Below are 20,000 nucleotides of genomic sequence, written 5' to 3'. Positions count from 1 at the left end.
AGCTTTTTTACCCTTTTCCTCCTCCTCTCTCCTCTCTCTCTCTCTCTCTCGTCATCTTCTCTATCATTCTCTTTAGAGGACTTTTTCCTCTTCTTCTATTCTTCTCTCCTCTTTCCTTTTATTTTTAGCACTTTTTCCTCCCTCTTTTCCTCCCCTCTCTCTCTCTCTCTCTCACTCTCTTCTTCCTCTCTCTCTTCTTCATTTTTAGCAATTTTCCCCTCCTCCTCTCTCCTACTTTGGCTCCCTCCTCCTCTCGCTCTCTTTAGCAACTTTTTCCTCCCTCTCTTCTCTCTCCTTCTTTTTTAGCACTTTTCCTCCTCTCTCTCTCTCTCTCTCTTTTCTTTTATAGCACTTTTCCTCCTCCTCCTCTCTCTCTCCCTCTCTCTCTCTTGTTTTCTTTTTTAGCACTTTTCCTCCTCTCTCTCTCTTTTTTCCCCTCCTCCTCTCCGTCTTTCTTTTTTAAGCACTTTTCCTCCTCCTCTCTCTCTCGCCTCGTTCTTCTTTTTTTAGGCACTTTTCCCTACTCTCTCCTCTCATCTCTCTCCTCTTTCTTTTTTAGGCACTTTTTCTCCTCCTTCCTCTCTCTCTCTTCTCTCTCTCTCCTCTTTTGAGGATTCGCTCCTCTCTCTCTCTCTCTCCTCATCTCTTCTCATCTCTCTTCTCTCTCTCTCTCACGACACGCAGGTAAAGAGCAGCACTTTCTGTGGGAGCGAAAAGACTGCGGGCATAAATTTCTGACGAAACTAATTAGAGTATCGTACATGATTGATACGTCACTTTTTCCCTTTAAATTCTTATCATGAGAGCGACGGGAGTGAGTGGATTTCCTTTGGGGAAAGGATCTCCCATCGCCTTCCATAACTATATAGGGGAAGGTGCGTCTCGCTTTTCATCCTTAACAAAGAAGAAACCTTGATAAAGGTAACTAAATGATTTGTTAGAATAGAAAGGAGAGACGTGGGCCGTTACAGAGAGAGAGAGAGAGAGAGAGAGAGAGAGAGAGAGAGAGAGAGAGAGAGAGAGAATCGTCAAGAAAGATGAATGTGCCTAAGTAATTTTGTTCAATCTTTAGATGAGTTACAAGGAGTTACAAGGATGGGGATGTCTCAAAGACTTGTTAGTCCATCCGAGGAGATATCGTGCGCTCACTTATCTCTAGGAGCAGGTTTTACTATTCATTCACAGTGTCCTAATGATTTTGTCTAGTTTTCTTTTAAATTCTTCCACACTGTTGCTGCTTAAAACTTCCGATGGCAGTTTATTCCATGTGTCACATATCTTGTATATGAAGAAGTTCCCGCGATGAGGTGTGTTGTATCTCCTCAGGTCTAGTTTCCATCCATTATTTCTTGTCTGGTTTTCGTTTAACGTAAATAGGTTACTGTCTACTTTTGTTTTGCCTTTCAGTATTTTGAATGTTTCTATTGGTTGTCCTCGCAGTCGTCGTGTTTCTAAGACATACAAGTTCAGGCTTTCTAGTCGTCTTTGGTAACCTATTTACCTGATATATGGAATTAACTTTGTGGCTCTTGGTTGTACCCCTTCTAATCTATTTATGTCCTTTCTTAGTGTTGGTGACCAAACCAGTACTGCATATTTAAGATGAGGTCTAACAGCACCGTTTCCTTGTTCCTGTATCTGAGCTGCCTCTTTATGTATCCCACTAATTTCCGTGGCTTCTTTTCTGTTTTTATGCATGGTTTTTTTGGTTTTTAAGTCCTTGGTTATAATGACTCCAAGGTCCTCCTCTTGTTCTACACTATTTATGTCATTCCCAAGCAGCATGTAGTTAGCATGAGGGTTGTTTGTTCCTATTTGTAACCCTACAATTATCCAAGTTGAAAGGCATTTGCCATCTTTTTGACCACTCTCCTATTTTCTTTAGATCATTTCTTAAACTTTCTACTGTCTCTGGGTCCTGCTACATTTACACATAGTTTGGTGTCGTCTGCAAACTTAGCTGTCATGCTAGTTCATCCTACGTCAGTATCATTAATATAAATAAAAAACAAGAGCTGACCAAGGACAGAACCTTGAGGAACTCCGCTTGTCACATCTTTCCATTTTGATTCTTCACCGTTTATTACGACTCTCTGTTTTCTATTAGTTAGTCAGTCTTCGTTCCAGTCTGCTGTTTCTCCTACAATTCCTTAAGCTCTTAACTTTTGTCGTTAGTTTCTTGTGAGGAACTTTGTCAAAGGCCTTTTGGAAATCTAAGTAGAGATTATATATTGCTCAGCTACTGTTGTAAATACCAAGCATGTTATGGAAGAACTCCAAGAGATTTGATAGGCAGGATCTATTTTGTCTGCCCCCGTCTTGACTGTTTAACAACATGTTGTTTCTATCTATGTAATTTACAATTTATTTTGCAATTAAAGACTCAAAAGTCTTACAAGGGTCCGACGTTAGACAGATTGGTCTATAATTTCCTGGCTCTTCTCCTGGACCTTTTTTTTGTAAACTTTTGGGGGACATTACCTAGTTTCCATCCTTCATATGCCTAACGTTCACGTTTTATAATGAGAGAGAGAGAGAGAGAGAGAGAGAGAGAGAGAGAGATAACATTTAAACGTGATGATCATTTAATATCTCTCTCGCTCTCTCTGAGGAATAGGAGTTATTAGTTTGTATCGCTCCCCTTAAGTAAGAAAGGGTATTCTGATTAATATGCCAGTGATCGAGCCTCTGCGCTTCTGCCCCTCTTTAATGTCATATTATAATCCCTATCCGGGTTGTTTCCAGATTAGAAATCTTGCATATATTTAACTTATATGTACTGGAATATGCAATATATATATATATATATATATATATATATATATATATATAGATATATATATGATCATAATAATAATATATATATATACATATATATAATATATATATATATAATATAGATATATATATGTATATACTATATAATATATATATGATAATATATAGGATATATATATACATATATATATATATGTATAATATATATATAATAGATATATATATATATAGTATAGATATATATATATATCTAGGATATATATATATATACTATATATCATATGTATATATACAGGAGATATATATATATATATATATAGAATATATATAATATATATATATATAGTATATATGTATACATTATATAATAGATAATATATAATATATATATATATATATACATATATATATATAGTATGATATATATATATATATAGGTATAGAAATATATTAGATATTTACATATATCTATGGTATAGATACATATATAAGTATAGATATAGATATATATATATATATATTCTATATATAGATATATATATATAAGTATATATATATATATATATTATACTATATATAACCATGTTTAATTATATGGTGTAACTATATATACATATATATATATATATATATATATATATATATATATATATATATATATATATATTTATAGTATATAATATATATATATATACATATATATATACCATATATATGTATATAATGTATACTAATATATATATACTATATATATACATATATATATATTTTTTATATATATATATATATATATATATAATACATATATACATACCAGTAAATATATGTTATATGTGTGTATGTATATTTGTAAGTATGTATGTATATGTGTCTACCTTCCCTGTTCCATACAGCTTCAGGAGAGAGAGTGGCATGCTTTAGATGGGGCTGTTGCCAGCGAAACACTGTGATTAATTAAGAAGGAGTGGAATTGCTACATTGCTGTCGGTACTCCTTTCACATCAACGATCCCTCGATGGCACTCGGCGATGGATGGCTTTCTGCAAAATGGATTTCCGCTTATTTCGAATATATGTGCAATTCAACTTAAACACTCCATTCCCAACGTTTATTGGAGCGTCCACATTCTTCTCTTTTGCTCTCAATTTTGTTTTCGTTCTTTTTTTGTTTGTTTGTTTGTTTGTTTGCTCGGCTGACATGTTTTGTAATAAACCTGATTTTTTATGAAAACAGTTGTCTCCTAATATGGTAGCTATGTGCAAATTTCTGTATATTTTTTTCTGTAACATTTATTAACTCTTCTTTAAAATTGCGATTGGTAGGATTCTTTTATCATCATCGAAGGCATTCGCTGGAAAAATGACGAAGATCATTCTGGACTTCATTCATTATTCCTCACCAAAACTGCAGTTCTCATTTCTTTTGAGTTTACCCTTTTACTGAAAGACTGTTTTAATATTACACAGAGTTAAGTACGAGTTCGTACGATCAACTGCAATGGAAATCTTCAAAGAAGGTAGAACCTTTTTCACCGACTTGAATATAAAGAAGCTTCTCCCTTACAAGGTACACTTAGTAAAATGTCTTTATGAGATCAATTATTGCAAAATAAATAAGGTGCTCTTACCCAAATGTTTTGGGAGACAAGATATTGCAGAAATTTTTTCTATCTTATTAGTAAATTATATAGTCTATAATGATGAACTTTCATGATAAAAATATATTTTATTACTTGTTCATGTTTGGAAGATCACATTTGATTTCACTGAGGCGTTTATAGAATATCGACCCTAATTTCAAGCTATGACAGGACATTTTTCAGCAACTTAAGTTAGATGTCCATTCGTAGCCTTCCATGAAATTCTGTTATATTTTTGTGGCTTACTGCAACAAACGCTTTGCCTGAATGATTCATCAGTGCTCTTACATATGATATGCATAGGGTCTAGTTCCACAAAGAATACATTATGGTGACTTCCATGAAAGAACCCTCGGTGCTCTGTAGGCATTATTTAAGAACGTTTTATGCAGCATCCCTTCGGCCCCTAGCTGCGACCCTTTCATTCCTGTTACTGTACCTCCGTTTATATTCTCTTTTTCCCATCTTATTTTCCAACCCCTAACAAATCATTCATAGTGCGACAACGAGGCTATCCTCCTGTAACACCTTTCAAAATTTTTACTCTCCATTTCTGTTTCAGCGCTGAATGACCTCATTAGATCGTCTTTGGCCTAAATTCTATACTCTATTCTGTAAAGTTATCTTCTGTAAAGTTACTCTACATTGCAGGCATGCGTGGAAGCCCTAATTACAGAATGTTTCATAACACACCAGAGGAAAGGTGACAAATAGAAATATTTCCCTTGAGGCCTCTTGCGACTGGGTGCAGTTGACTCGGGGTTTCACAGAAACTCGGTCCGTAGTATTGGCCTTGGTAGCCTTAAGGCCCGTCCAGCTCGACGAACTCCGTTCGATGTGACGTCAGAAGCGGAGAAACAGCTGATGGGGTTCTGACTTTCCCCGCTTCTGACGTCACATCGAACAAAGTTCGTCGGGCAAAGCTCGACCGTTTGGACGGGGCTTTAGATGCAGGTGTGTTTTGAGCTCCTCGAATTTGTTCATTCACAATGTCGTAAGATCTCTTCGAAGTTCGAATACTTCAAACTTACGGCAGTTTAGAAAAGACGTTTTTTCTCAGACATTCAATGCCAGATATTGCTCATTTTTTTATTTGAATAGTATATTACTGTTTTATTTGAATAGTATATTACTGGGTTGTTCTTTTGGCATTCTTATTTTCAGAGTCGCTTTATTTTAGAGGGAGTTTTAGACCTTCATCGTCATTCATTTACAGACTCGTTTAGAGTAAACACGTTGCAACTTCATGCTTACTTAAATAGATAAACATTCCAGATGCCTTACCTTTATAAAGACTGACTTTTTCAAGAAGAATTATAAACTTGTCATTTTAAGTAATTTCGTATATTTGTGGTTTATTAACAGACTTGATTCTAGCGTATACCCGGATCACTCGCCTGTATTCTCCACTTCATAAAAGATTTCCAAACATTTTTCGAGTTTTTATTTTATATTTTGTAGAAAATCCTACTGCGTACATTCTTATGTGAAGCTGCTATTACAACTCATAACTACAGACTGCCCACCGCAATCTCTCCTTTAGCCCGTAAAGCAGTAGGATCTTCTTATGTAAATTTCGTGGAATCAAGACTTGGGCTTTCATGGAAGCCTTTGTTACGATCTCATTCAGCTTTATCGTGACAGATGTTCCGTGAATATCGTACGGCAGACTTTCGCAGAATTACTCATTATTAGCTCACGTGGATTTCGTGGCAGGATTATGCCGTGTTTTAATATCAACTGATTAACATTTCGTGCCTCAGGAAACGATATATACTTAAGGGAATCTCATAATTTTTAAATATTGATATTGACTTTGTTTCCATTCCAATCTCTCATTGAAATTTACTTGGCAGTAAGATGTTGTGAAATGGAAAGCATGACTAGTAAGGTATTTTGGACTTCTAGAAAATTAAGTGTGACTTTCGTAGGAAGTTTACTTGCATAAAAAAAAAATACACAGTATATTACCATAGAGCAAAGGCAAGATGAAGACGAAATTTTAGCAGATGCAAAAGCGGGAATTAGTCAGGAAACGTTATAAGTTGCCTTTTTCGGGTTTGGAGTTAGAAGGTAATCTATTGGTTAGGAAAATTAAATATAAGTTGAGAACCAATGAAAGTAAAGGAGATACGACACTGATCGTAATTCCGAAGGTCCTAATTCCAGTGGGTTTGGATATAGTTCATTGCAGGTTCGGTAATCCACACTTGGGAATAGAAAAAACGTATGATGAGGTTCGTGCTAAATACATTTGGAAAAACATGGGGAAAGATGTGGAAAATTTCGTAAGGAATTGTACGGTGTGCAACGCATGTAAACGTTTCTGCAAGGACAACTTCGTGCAAATTAGGATCGTATCATATACCGAGTAGACCTTTTCAGAGAAAACATATGGATATCCTGGGGAATTTTTGTGAGTCTAGATATGCGAACAAGTACTTGTTAGTGATAATAGATGAACTTACAAGGATAGTAGAAATTTTCCCACTTAAGCATAAAACGGCGGAAGAAGTAGCCATAGCGTTTTTCAATGGTATCATTTGCAGATATGGCTCACCCGAAGTTCTATTAACCAACAATGGGAGGGAATTTGTGAACAAAACCTTGGAATGTTTAGCTGAAGTCATGGGGATACAGAAATTAACAATTATTCCATACAGACCCAAGGCTAATGGGTTGTGTGAACGAGCAAACAGGAAAGTGCTCGTGGCTCTCAGGAAAACTGTAGGTGGTAATGATAAGAATTGGGACAGATATGTTAATGTTGTTAGACATAGTATTAACACTATGGTTAGTGATTCCATTAAAATGTCCCCATTTGAAGCTTTGTTTGGTTGTCCAGCACGAGGCACATTTGATTTGCTAACTATGCCTCATCATGGAGAGGATACGGTCGAGGCGTTGGTATCCACAGCGAGAGAGAGACACGCTTGTCTCAGCCGTAACCTCGAATCCACAACCAGAGATATGGTACAGAAGAGTAATAGTAAAACATCTGATCCCAAGATCAATGTCGGAGACAAGGTATTTTTAAAACTTAACGTGAGAAATGAGCTAAATTACAAATTAGGCCCGAAGTTTGAAGGTCCTTTTAAAGTCATTGAAGAGAAAATTGGACACAGATTTGTAGTCTCCGAGGAAAAAACAGGTCAGTCGAGGTTAACACATATCTCAAAATTGAAAAGAATTGGTTGTGGTGATTAATATATTGTCGCGCAATTGCATTTTTTTTCTTTTTCTTGCTGTCTGTTTTTTGCAATTTGGTGGCTGAATGCTTTTACGTTTTTTTTTCTCTCTTTTATTTTCTTCTACTGTTTTTTTTTTCTCTTATTATGTGCAAATCTACGGCGTTTTGGCGTAAGATTTCGGGGTTAATATTTTACGTGGGAAGTGGTTGAAATATGGCAAATTTTTGTTTTAGCTGAGAAACGTGATAATATACATGTGATAATTCCTGTATATGACATTTGGGGCTGAATTTTTGGGGTTTCACGAGCTGAATAGATGACATTGGGGTTTATATAATTCGGGTTATGTCTTGGGGAGTTATGATTTAACGACAAAGTTTTTTTTGGGGGGAATGATTTTTTTGTTTTGTGTGGGGTTATTAATTAAATGGAGGAAATATTTATATCGCTGGAGTGGTGTTATTATTAAGATGGTGATTTATATCTATATATAAGGAGATGGGATTAATCCTTGGGGGGTGACTTTCCTTTTTTTTTTTTGGCGGTGTATAATTATGGAATTGTGAGTTTACCGTAGCTTTTTATCCCGAATACGTGATAATTTTTTTTCATATAATTGGCCAGTATCGTTTGGGAGAATTATGTCTTCGAGATAACTTTGAAGCACCTTGGTCATATCCTGGAGATAGTTCTGTGGAATGTGCTGATGTAGTTTCAGTATAGAACATTTTTTTTGAGAATCATGAGTTTCTGGTGTTGCGAGTCTGACTATGCTGCAGTTCGAAGCACCTGAGGTGTTCACAGGTGGATTTTTTGCTAATGTTGCTGTAATGAATCCGGTTGCGGATTTTTCCCTTTGGAATTGATTACTCGGGGATTTGCACTATTCTTGTAGATGTTGATTATGGCATTCCACGGGAATGTATCATGTAAGGGAGTTCTTTTCCGGTCATTTCTGGTTGATAGGATTGCTGCGGTAGCAAATTCCGTAACGGTACACATTCCGTTTTGGGAAAGATATTGAATTATATATGTTTCTTTTTCTCTTATGTGTGCTGTGTAATGGGGGAAAGTTCACTTATTATTGTTGTTATTATCTTATTTTTTTTCCTTTTTTCTTTTTTTTCTTTTCTTACGAGAGATGTTGTAATGGGGGTTAAGCTCTAAATAGCATTTTTATTTTAGATAGGAGATATAATTTGTCGCGGTATGTGAGTTAGATAGAAGGGGTGTTCGGCATTATATTTTATGGAGGTTAGTTATATAAACCATAAAGGGGTTTTTGCTGTTAGACGTTATGGGTTCTCTTTTGATAGCGTGTTTGTCATATATGGGATTATTTGTGAGGATTCAGAGGGTAAAGATTATATTTTGTTTAGCGAGGAATTTTTAATATTTTGACTAGTAGATTGAGTATATTAATTAATGACGGATTTGTGGGGTAAAGCAAGACTTTAGTTATTTTATGACCATGTAGACCTTTTAAATACTGACACACAATGACTTTAGAGAATTCCCAACTCTACGTGATGATGGCGATGGAAACGACTTCGTTCTACAGTACCAGAGGTCGGGCCAAGTCTGCACACAAATGGCGTTTCTATGGACTACCTTTGCAAAGGATGAGATGTCTTCGATATACCGTCTCAGGATACATTCTGGGATAAATCAGGAATCTACAGTTTTCGATGAGGCGGGTGCGAGTAGCACTTACATAGAAGTCATGGGATATTTCCTTGACAACGGGGTGGTGACCACGTTTCCTTCCGTAGAAAACGTCGAATCTACAGTTTCGCGACGAGAGGGTGTTGGATACACTCACGAGGGTCGCAGACGCTGAATAATGGCGCGTGCTGAGTTGTTTCGAGTTGGTTTACGCACTCGACCTGCGTCCACAACTATTCGTCAAGTTCTGCTTATCTTAGTGACGAGGATGAGCCTTTCTTTAGTAACCATTATACAATACCAATATTAATGATCATTTTAGGTGCTATACTGATCACCATTTGTGCGCTAGGAGTTCTTAAACTTTTGTGCATTCGACGAAGCACAAGGGCTCCAGCAACGAAGGTAGCCCTAAGTCATGTGGTAAATTGATACATTGTGCATTAGTTGCTGATGTGGTGTGTGAAAGGAGTGCACAGAGGACATTGGTGGCCGAGCCAACTTACAAGTGTGTAATGTTAATGATTCACATATTGTGTCTTGCTTGGAGACAGGCTGTAAGGGCAGCTTACTTGAGTGAAGGAATTAGAGTACATAAGCAGTTTAACCGAAAGACTGCTCATCCTGTCGTCAAGCATGTACATTCATTTGTACGGATGTTACAGGTCTAATAGTCCAAGGCACTTGCGAAAGTCACATTCCTTTCGGTGAGCACAAAGAGGTCAGGTGGTACACGCCAAGTGTCGGGAGAGAAAACCCCCATCGTAAAGGTATGACACATATTTTGTAAAACTTAGAAAACCATTACCTTTGAAAAAGAGAGAAGTGTGAAATACCTCTTTTTACTTAAATACTTTGAAAAGAGTGATGTGTGAAGTGTATCTCTTATCCATTATTATCTTTATTACAGATGGGTTATATTCCATGGTACTAGAGACGGGAATCTCTAACCTGACTAATATGATGAACTTATTGACATTTTTGGTCTGGGAGTGAATTCTTAGGCAGGAGGGTAGAATGTTAACTTACTAGTTTCTTTATGGGCAGATTTTGGTTTTCTGTCATTATGACTCGTTAATCATTTTGTTCTAATTTATATTCAACTGCTTTGGGTAATAAATAGTATATTTTTATACTTACGAGATCTTAATAGCCTAACGACATGGTTGCAGTCAGAGGGCACCATTGACAACAGGTAAGGGTTTCCAATTTGTGTAGCTTAATAAAAAAGGGGAGGTTGTATATAGATATAATATAATTATTATATATATCTTATATAATATAATATATTTAATATGAGCAGAGTATAAAATTATATTTTAATATATAAATTATAAAAAATTTATATATAAAATATATATTACATACTATATATCTATGGATATGATAGATATATATATATACATATATATATATCTATATATATATATATATATATATATATAATACAATAAATTGACCGCACCCTCACTCATTAGAACAAGTACTATGTAACCGCAGAAGTTTCTTTAAATCTTTTAATTAATGAAGTTGGGAAGTTGACCATGTAACGCCCTAGGGGGGTAAGCCCTTTGAATTTATACCTTTGTATCCTGTCAGCTGTAGACTTCAGTGTTTTTGCTTCATAATTCCAGTATCTGTGTGCGTTGTTCCTCACGGCTCTTTTCCCCAAATTCAAACGTATTTAGGCTTTTCAGAAGTGCCGAATGTTTCCTTTAGAATATTATTTCAGTTAAAGGGTATTCCATAGGTGATGCATATAATTCATGACTCAGTCATACATTTATCCGATAAATCCATTACATACTGTTAGGGTCGTCGTATCCAAAATACGTCAGTAAAGATGAAATCTGAATGTTGAACAGCTGAATTGTTTCCGTTACAAAAAATCGGATTAACGTAGTTTTTTTTTTTTTTTTTTTTTTTTTTTTTTTTAATGCATCAACAACAATAAAAACCGTAAGTAAAATATTGTTCACTAAAGATAATATGATGAACACCGTCTGAGAACGTTCAAAGGAAGTACAGAAAAGGCGGCACGAGGGACCTCCATGAAATCGCTGGGATCTTTAGTGAGAGAAGGGAAGTCGCCGAGTGAACACGATCTTAGAAAAGCCACCTACATTCAGAATGCTCCATTGAGGTCATACAGAACGGTGCTACGCTGTTGACGTGGCAGCTTTGATGAAAGCGTGTTTATAGCGTTAGTCATTCCCAACTGAAGACATGTTTACAAATCATGTTTACACAGTGGCGAGAAAAAAAAATATATTACGCCCATATTATCATAATGACCGAGTCTTACCTATAATAATAATAATAATAATAATAATAATAATAATAATAATAATAATAATAATAATAATAATAATAATTTCCTTGCTTTTTCAATAATTCGTTAAAATAATGAATTATTAATTTATGAACGTGTGGTATCTTTAAATTACTGAATAAACGTAACCAACTTTATAATGTGTATTTTTTATGAATTATGATGAAAGCAGAAAAGTTGATGAAAGTGGTATTTACATAGCCAAGAAATTGTGGTAAATCATTATTATTATTATTATTATTATTATTATTATTATTATTATTATTAGTGGTGGTGGTGGTGGTGCTATTCATTTATATGGAATAAATCAACAAACTTTTTACTTGACTGGGAAGTTTGTCAAAAAATAAAAGTGTTTTATGGAAACGCCAAAGAGCAAAATTTAATATAAACTTCGACACAAATAAAAGTGAAGGTAATTTAGGCGCAAGGACCATCAATACGAGAGAAAAATCAAGTGAGCAGCGAAGAAATCACCTCTCTGTCAGTCATACTGTGCCAGTAAAGGTTACACCTGATTTTCTCTGCCAGAGACAATTAAACGTAGAATTTAAAAGTTGTAATCCTTTCTAGGCCTGTCGTATCCATCTTGTTGAATTTTTATTATGATTATTATTATATGATTTTTAAAAACGTTAGATATTTTGAGTAGCGCTATGAGATGAACTTTTATGGTCAAGACATAATGATTTAGTATTGCGTTATTAGTCTTTTAGTACTTGATTCTACCAGTTTGGTCAATGAACACGATTCAACGTTGATTCCTATAGATAAATGATTTAATTTTATTATTTCATACTCTAGATAATAAGTTGCATATTAATAAATTCAACAAACAAAAACTATTCTGCTCCTGCATTATCTAGTCTGGAACGTTACTTCATCTGTTAAGTTTATTAGTATCAGTTATTGGATTATTATTACGATCGTATACCATAGCTGTAAATTAGATCATCATCATCTTGACTATAGTAAGTTTGTTCTGATATCTAAGAAAAAAAAGTTGAGAAGAGCAACTCTATAACATTTGTCATTTTATACTTTGTCTTTATACACAAGCTTCACTTTTTAGGAACTGTACAATTGTCTGATTTTAAAGGAAATTAATTCAGAAATCACATGATTGTAAAACAAAATATCGTAATGTGAAGGTTTTATAAATTGAAGACAAAGTATATATATATATATATATATATATATATATATATATATATATATAGATATATATATATAATATATATATTTGAACTCCCATTAAACTTTTTTTATCTTGTAGCGTCCTAAAACTTATCTATATCTTTCCCCCAAAAATAATATAGTCTAAGAAAGTTACCTTATCGATGACAGCCAGAGAAGCTTTCACTGAGCAGGGAGCGAATTAATCTTCCGTCATTTTGGAAACTTCAACGACATTAGAACAGTCATCTTTTGTTTCGATATCTAAGTCACTCAAGATGACGACTGTCTTTTGAACCGTCACCGTAATATTGTGGCAAGGAGAAGGTCTCTCGGGTCTTTGACCTCCTGTCAAGAAACACAGGCCGGGGAACGTGACCAGACACGTTACGTTTGCACCTTTGACAGCGTAGTCGAACTGGGCCTTGGGAAAGTATCGCAAATCTTGAATTCAGTCAATTCGAGCTCTTTCAAATAGTTCTGTCTTGCGTGATTTTAGAAGACAAAGTGATCAAGTCTAGTTACTTATTGTCTGTAACTCCGTTTCAGTTGGAACCACCTGTTGCTATCGAATGTCATGTTAGCAAATTTCATTTCCACAACGCTCAAAAAGTCTTCCTTCGTTAAACGATTCGTCAGTTCACGCACCGCGCTCAATGTGTAAATGATTACTTTAGACAAATTCACAAGAAAAACTCTTCTGGAAAAAGTTCACATCGGTTGGTCGCGTGAGCGAGGCTGTGTCGCGAGGCAGACGCCGAGAGGAAGTGCCACGACCCACCTGACAGCACATGCTAACCTGACTAAGGTCGGTGCAACACTGCCGAGGGAAATGGGACCGTCCCCAGTTGCAACCCCGTCCGGCCATGCGGTCTGACTTTCTGTGTAGCTGTGTGTGTGTGTGTGTGTGTGTATGTGTACGCTTCCCCTTACTCATTTTTACCCCTTCCAACGGCTGATTACATTTTATAGTTCCAGCAGTGGCATTTGCCATTTTTCTACGCCTTTTTTTTTTACTTTATTTTTTACTACAATATTTTAGCGGATGTGTATCAATCCCTTTATCGAGTGCGTCGATATATGTTGTAGCATGTTGACTAAGTTATCCGCGAAAATCATGAAGATCAGGAATAGAAACATAAGATGATTTAAAACTTCCAGTTTTATCCTGTCGAATTTGTTAAATAAATAAAGTTTTAGAAACTGATGCTAGATTTGATGCTTTAGCAATTAATACACGTACGAATGGAAGACGAATGATGTAGAACATTTCACGTCAGTTTTAGAAATCGCGCAAAAGAGACCGTGATTGTGAATGTGGGGATTCAAACGACTGGATCAGTGTCAGTTTGAAAACCGTCATCTAAGAACCAGAACATATATAATGGACTTACAAAACACTTGCAAAACATATAGTTGCAACACTCATCCAGCATCCGTCGAGATACAGGTGCTGAATAATTCGTGAAAATTAATGTCAAATGAATGGTTAGATTATTTACAAACTGTGCCATGCACTGTGCTGGAAAATTTAGCATCTTCAAAGGGGTTATGGTCTTGGTCTGTCTCTGTCTGTCTGTTACGTGATCAATAATGACTGGATTTTTACGAATCCAGGAGATAACCAATTAGGTTTTGGCACAAGAACGAGTCTTGATCAGGTTCCAGGATTTCTTTTCTTATTGCAAATGTTTTCATCCTTTACAAGTTCGTCAATCTTGTTCTCAATTATCTTCGTTTGAAGAAAATATTAACCTCCTGGTATTTATGAAAGAAAATGTGAATTTCCCAGTATACTGGACAGCTTAGTAATCGCGTCTTTGTAATTGGGTGAGAAAATTTAAAGATTATTTATACATTTGTGGTTGTTTATAACCATGTCAGTTGTCAGATATTGTAGGAATAATAGAAACCTTCAGATTTTACGGTTTTATTTGTTCAAAAAAAAAAAAAAACTATTATAGTAAGTGTTACCCCTTGTCTATTTCAGGCCAAAACTATAAATAATTATAAACAAATATTAGCGTAATGACAGCTCTGTTGAATTTGAAGCTGTCATTTTGTTTATCGTGCATCGAGCTTTAAGCAAAACAGATTTTAGTCAGCTACCACTAGATTTTGTTTCTGCTGTCCAACCGCTTCTAAATAAAATCTGTTTTACTTAAAGCTGGATGCACTGAAAACAAAATGACGGCTTCATATTTATAGTTATTTCATCCTAAAATAGACCTCGGGTAACGCTTACTGTAATATATATATTAATAATATATATATATTATATATATATTATATATATATATAATATATATTATAATATATAAAACTGTTAACAAAAGAAACCATAAAATCTGAAGGCGTGTAACATTCATAAGATATCTGACAACTAAAAGGGTTAGAAAATACCAAAAGTGTGTAAATAATCATTACAATTTCTATCTCATTATTAACACACGTGATTACCAAACGTAGCAGTATCACAGATATCAGGATGTTAATACTTTCTTCAAACGAACATTGAAAGCAAGATTACGAACTATAAAGAATGAAAAGAATATATATATATATATATATATATATATATATATATATATATATATATATATATATATATATATATTAGTGTGTGTGTGTACACTCTTATACGTGCACGTGCAGAAATGAATATTCACCTATAGCCAGTAATGCTCTGCCATAAAGAGAGAGCAAGGACGATGAGCAGCACATTCAGTATAAGGATGACGAGATCAAAGACGGCGCGGAACAACACCAAGCCATCCATCGCTCCCCAGAACGAGGAGGATGAGGAGGAGGAGGAGGAGGAGGAGGACGATATCAGGTAATTAGGGGAGATGAAATAGCATTACGTAAACAGAGCGTCTTTTGGGTCTGAAAGTGGTCCCGAAATGGGGAAAGTCCCGCAGTGAAGTGCGCGGGGCGTCCGGGAACTTTTAGAATACATAAAGGCCTCCTCCTCTTTGCCTGCTCACAGAACTCGCCCGCCATATTTATGTCTAAAGTCGGGGCATTTGCACAAACTTCAGCGAGACACGAACACGGTGACAGACTCTGGGACGAAAGTGCAATCACGAACGCCGTTGTCATTAGAGGTAAAATTATACCACCCACAAAAGAAACGCTTCATTCGCAAACATTCACAGTTCTATTATTTTTACGCTGAAATGACATTTGTAAGCTCACATAACACACATCGCAAACATCTCTGCATTAACCTCGCCTTTCTGAAAATCATTTACTGCTGTAAATGACATTTCAGTCTTCATTGTTTTACACTTTTGTAACGTATGCGAGTGTAATGCACCTTTTCACGTGCGCATAAAGTCAAGTCATTCACAGTTAACATTAGAATACTCTTTAGGATTAAATCAAGCCCAGATCTCTCTGCTCTACACGTCAATTCGTTTCAGTAAGAAACATCTTTTCTGGTACGAACAAAACACACTTTCGCTTCAAATACCCTTGCTTTGATTACAGGCGAAAAACACTTAATTCCAGACACCCTCATATCTATTAAGAATATCATCATCATTGACAAACCAGCTGGAAATTATGAATTAAATGTATTTGTAACCGTAGCTTTCCCATTAACAAGCCAACGAAAGTTTCTTAGGTATTATTTTCCGACTGTACCGTGTAATGACTGAAGTATTCGGTCGATTTTTAATATCAGTATTTGAACTATTATGTAATCAAAGTCATTGCAAATGTCTTCAGGGCAAGTGAACACTTGCAGACGGCCTCACAAAAGGAATGTTCTCGTGCAATGTTCAATCCGAAACGTACACAGATATCTTCCTACTGACAGTTCAGTCAGAGGATCAGAGGAAGAAGATATGACATGAACCGAACCACTTATCATGAGTTATGCTCTTAGCTGTTTGTTTTTGCTCTTCGGGAAACGAAGATAGAGTACCAAATAAAGCAGATGAAAAAAACGTTTTATCACAGAAAATTAGAAAATGAATTTTCTTGGGCATTTACGGATTGATTTTCCATTTGTTTCCGTTCATTTTTCAGTTGAGTTCCTTAAGGGCTTATCGATGTGGCTGATCAACAGAATGAAGTAATGGCCCTGGTCTACCGGTGATTTTTATATCCAGTTATTGACTGATTAACCTACTAAAGCCTATTGAAAATCATTCAAAACTCTCATGAAACTTTTTGGAAAATCTTATAGTCTCGTGTAAATTCATAAAAATCTCTAAGAGAAAATCTCATGAAACCCAAAGTTCTCGTGAACATTTCATGGCCTTAAAGATTTATTCAGCTGAATATTCACTGTGTATTCGTTCATTTGCAAGCAGAGATCATATGAAATATTGTCACTGTCTGTGCTGATGATGGAACGTGATGCTAAAATCAAGGAAAGAGAGAGAGAAAAAAGAAAAATATCGACAATAAAAGTTGAAGGAATGAAAACAAGGGTAGGTAGACAGAACAGCTTCCTACACAGACGTAGGGTGAAATTCGCCCTGGAAACAAAAGCAAAAAGTCGGCCTCATGAATTGTAGGGCGCAGTGATGATAATCCGTCGAAATCCGAGCTTATTGTTTTTTATTTTTTTCGCCGCTGCTTTATGACGAGCTGTGAATCATACAAATTGCGTGATGTGTCTCTCACCCGAGTCGGGAGCATCGCCGGCTTTACTTTAATTCCTCTGGTAACGGCAGCGGCGTCCGGCGTCGCTGTCAAGGTCAATTATCGTTCAGTGGCCTTCTGGTGTATCATTTGTGGCCTGGTTGATCTCTCTTCAGTCGCTGTACATTGTACGTTTTGCATTATACTGTCGTGTGAATTGGTTTATTGTTATTGTTTTCTTCTCGCTAAGGCGGCTGGTTCAGGCGATGTATGCATGTATTGCGCATTATCTTGATCATTTATGTGCATGCGCATGTATACGTGTGTTCGATATAGACATGTGTATAGTCATTACATACGCGTTTGTGTATCTAATATTTTCTATTGTAGTTGTTTAAGATTGTGCCAGCTTTGTCCTGGCACGGGCTCTTGCTCATGAAGCAGCCAGTAACTGGGTTATTTCCTGCTGATCTTTGCGTTCTTTCATTTGCGTCTCATAAGCGCTTTAGTACACACAACAGTTCTAGTAATATGTTAGCTAGACCGTGGATACGAGGGTGGGAGGAGGGATTGAGTTCAGCACCGATCATATCCTGGATTTCTTTATTCTCTCTCTCTCTCTCTCTCTCTCTCTCTCTCTCTCTCTCTCTCTCTCTCTCTCTCTCTCTAAGATATTTCTGCTTAAATGTATGCCAGAACGTCAGCAACAAACGTTATCTCTTGTCCCTCTCATACAAGATTTATAAGCTGCAATATAATTGTATGATATAATGTCATTTTATGTCTGTGCGCACATATTTTTAATGAAGGATGCCCAAGGGTCATTTGGGTATTGCTCGTCTCGCATTCCCCTCCAAGAGACAAAGTTTATGTCCAGATTGACGTACTGGAAAGGATGTCAATATTCCTGTCACACAGGCGCATGCTTGGTCAACTTCTTTTTTTTTTCACTCCTTCCTCTACCTCTGCGACAATATATATATATATATATATATATATATATATATATATATATATATATATCAGCTAAAAAACAGTGTGGTCAATAAATAAAAATTTACAAACAGAAGAGTATTTTGTCACTAGCCACAATATTAGGCCAATGCTTCCCTTGTTTTATTTCCGAGGACATCTTTCGTGTTCATTTTACTGACTTAGATTCAAGGTGCTTTCACACGCACGTGCCATGGGTGGACTTCACACGGTGCACTGTAGGCATTACGAAAGGTTGTTTGTAGTGTCCCTTCGGCTCCTAATTCCGGCCACTTTTCAGCACTTGATTTTGCTTCCGTTTCCGCCTCCTTTCTCCAGTCTTGCTGTTAAACCTCTCTGACTATTACTTCCAAGTGCATTTGCCCCGTAGGAGGGTAGTGCCGTCAGTGGACCTCATGCGATGCACTGTAGGCATTACTTAAGGTTCTTTGCAGCGTGCCTTCGGCCCCTAGCTGCAACCTTCTTCGTTCCTTTTACTGTACCTCCTTTCATATTCTCATTCATCATCTTACTTTCCACCCTCTCCTAACACTTGATTCATAGTCCAACTGCTTTGAGGTTTTTCCTCCTGTTACACCTTTCAAACTATTTACTGTCAATTTCCAGTTCAGCGCTGAACGACCTTATATGTCCCAGTGCTTGGCCTTTTGCCTAAATTCTATATTCAAATCAACTCGACTCCAGCTGCATTTGTTGGTCATTATCCTCCCAGTTTCGCCTTTAGACCTTTGTACTTCATCCCATTTGTTTTTTAATTAAGACTATCTTGCTATCCAACAACGTTTATTTTTTAAGACTATCCAACAGCTCCAGCTTCCACTCTTCACTTTCTGTAACGCTTGCATGGCTGAAGTTGCTCGTTGCTTAGCTTAACAGCCGAAATTCCTTGATTCTAATTTACCACACCCGCACAATAGGCTGATGTCATCGAAAACCAGTTTTGTATATTCTCTAGGGCTGAAGAGCGAAGTAGAACAAGTTTATGAGTACTAATTAACTTTCAAGGACGAGGTCTCAGAATCAACGAAGAGGATATGTAAGTATGGCACCTAGCTTCAACCTCTTCCATTCGTTTTACTGTACCTCCGTTCATGTTCTTTCCATTACTTGTACTGCAACTCCGTTCATGTCCTTTTTCTTCCATCTTACTTAGCACCCTTTCCCAACAGTCATTTGTTAGATATTGCAAATACGAGTTTTTCTTATTACGCGTTTATAACCTTTCAAATATCAATTTCCCTTTCAACGCTGAATGACTCCATAGGTCCCAGCGCTTGGCCTTTATAGCCTAAGTTTTATATTCCTTTCTTCTATGCGTGTATGAAAATGAAGGAAGAAGGAATGAGGAAAATGATTGGTTGATTGTGTCTATTAAAACTGGCGCCATAACAACTAGGTTAATGAGGAAAAGTGATCAATGTATACAGAAGGGAATGAAAGCAGTAGATGGTTGGAATAGGTCAGTTGAGGAATTGCTTACAAGCATTCAAGCAGATAGATAAAATGAGAGAGAGGCAAGAAAATGATGAAAATCGGGGTTGAACACGAACAAGCACCTGGGAGAGAAGAAGCTGCTCTCAAGGGAATCGGATAGAATGCAAGATGGAAAATGAAGAGTTGCTGTGTGAAT

General features: G+C 36.1%; 1 protein-coding gene across 2 annotated transcripts in view; it reads right to left on the bottom strand.

The window, feature by feature from the left end:
• Positions 1-13,588, bottom strand: part of LOC135212981 (uncharacterized) — a 373,893-nt gene extending 360,305 nt beyond the window's left edge. For both annotated transcript variants that reach the window (XM_064246753.1, XM_064246754.1), the window contains exon 1: positions 12,939-13,588. The gene's annotated coding sequence lies outside the window, so the exon portion shown is untranslated. The remainder of the gene's footprint in view (positions 1-12,938) is intronic.
• Between the last annotated feature and the right edge of the window lie 6,412 nt (positions 13,589-20,000).

This window comes from Macrobrachium nipponense, chromosome 42 (assembly GCF_015104395.2).
Source record: "Macrobrachium nipponense isolate FS-2020 chromosome 42, ASM1510439v2, whole genome shotgun sequence".
Lineage (NCBI taxonomy): Eukaryota > Metazoa > Arthropoda > Malacostraca > Decapoda > Palaemonidae > Macrobrachium > Macrobrachium nipponense.
Note: the sequence above shows the minus strand (reverse complement) of the source record. Positions and strands in the feature narration are given on the sequence as shown.